The following is a 1644-nucleotide window of genomic DNA, read 5'->3' on the forward strand; positions in this document are numbered from 1 at the left end:
TCTTTTTATTACGAATATTAATTTGATTTTACACATGTGCAACCTTCTAAACGTCATATAAATAACAATCAACAAAAGAAATTTAATTTGGGATAATGAAACAGTCTAACGTTGTACTTCGAAGAGGAAGGTAGTCCCCACTTATACTCCGTGTATTTTAACTACAAATTACGTTTGTTTCGATTAATTAACAATCATTTAAAATACATTGAACATTCTAATGCACTTTATTAATATTTTCGACTGTTTAAATTAGAATATATTTTTTTTGACGTTTCAGTCCAGTGATCACTTTGATTTAAAATTTGTTTAAATATTTGAATTACATTAATGGATATATATATGTGTGATTTTCAAACAAATGTATTTAGTATTTTTTAAAAGTCATTATTTTTAATGAAGAAACACATATTTTACTAATATATTAATGTATTTATATTTATGCATATTGCTCTTTTTTCTTCCAATGTTAGAAAACATAGAAAATATTTCAACAAACGTTCCCAATTTATTTTATTTTTCTAATCTCGTTCCAACAAGTTGTTGATTCCTGTGAAATTATAACAATGATATAAAAGAATCTTAAATTAATAATCAATTACAATAAGAGACATAATTACAATACAATATAATATAATAACAGAAATAATTAATTAACGTATGAATTATATTCGATATATTTTCATGTAATATATACAAATTTTTATATTTTTCAGAAATTTCTTTTTATTACACGTTTGTTATAACAAACGTTTAATTATTATACGCTTATCTAATTATAATATGATTTATTGGGATTCAACCTACATACTTACTTAACTGAGAAATTGTATTACAACTTTTGTTGATTATCCCAGTAGTAATAAGTGTAATTCAGTTATAATTATTCGTAGAGCAACTTTTAGCAAACCACGATACGAACATGATGCGTGAATAATTTTCGCACATGGGAAGATAGAATTAAAATGGTGATATAGTCATTAACAGTTTAACGAGCATCAGAGTTGGCTGGATAGAAGTTACGTAACGAAGGAAATTCTTGTTAAAAAGCATCCGTGTTACTACTACACGGATGCTTTTCGTTAATAAAACTGTGAATAAAATTTTCTCAACTTGTTGATATGATATCGATAAAAAAAATAACAAAAATGATATTCCATCATTATTGTTATCTCAATGAACTCTATTCTTAGAATAGATCGTAATCAAAATAATTTTTATTTCATTCTTACGAAGATATATTTTTCATATTGTGATTGTTTTATACGTTCGAGATATATTATATTGATTGATTAATTATGTTTTTTTATCGTCTGATTTTTCTGCACAGTCATTCAAGCTTTGTTGCATCGTTTCGTTAGATAATTTAATTTCTTCGTTGTTTGAGTTATCTAAATTGTTAATTTTTTCATCTGAACTTGCTTCATTATTTTCATCTTTATCATCTATATTTGTTTCATTATTTTTATCTTTTTCATCCGTACTTGCTTCTTTAGTTTCATCTTTGTTACTTAATTTTGTTTTCGTATCTTCATCTTGGTCATCTGTACTTGCTTCTTTATTTTCATCTTGGTCATCTAAACTTGCTTCTTTACTTTGTTCTTTTTCATCTGTACTTGCTTTTTTATTTTCATCTTGGTTATC

This window comes from Polistes canadensis, unplaced genomic scaffold, assembly GCF_001313835.1.
Source record: "Polistes canadensis isolate GaletaPanama2010 unplaced genomic scaffold, ASM131383v1 scaffold_227, whole genome shotgun sequence".
NCBI lineage: Eukaryota > Metazoa > Arthropoda > Insecta > Hymenoptera > Vespidae > Polistes > Polistes canadensis.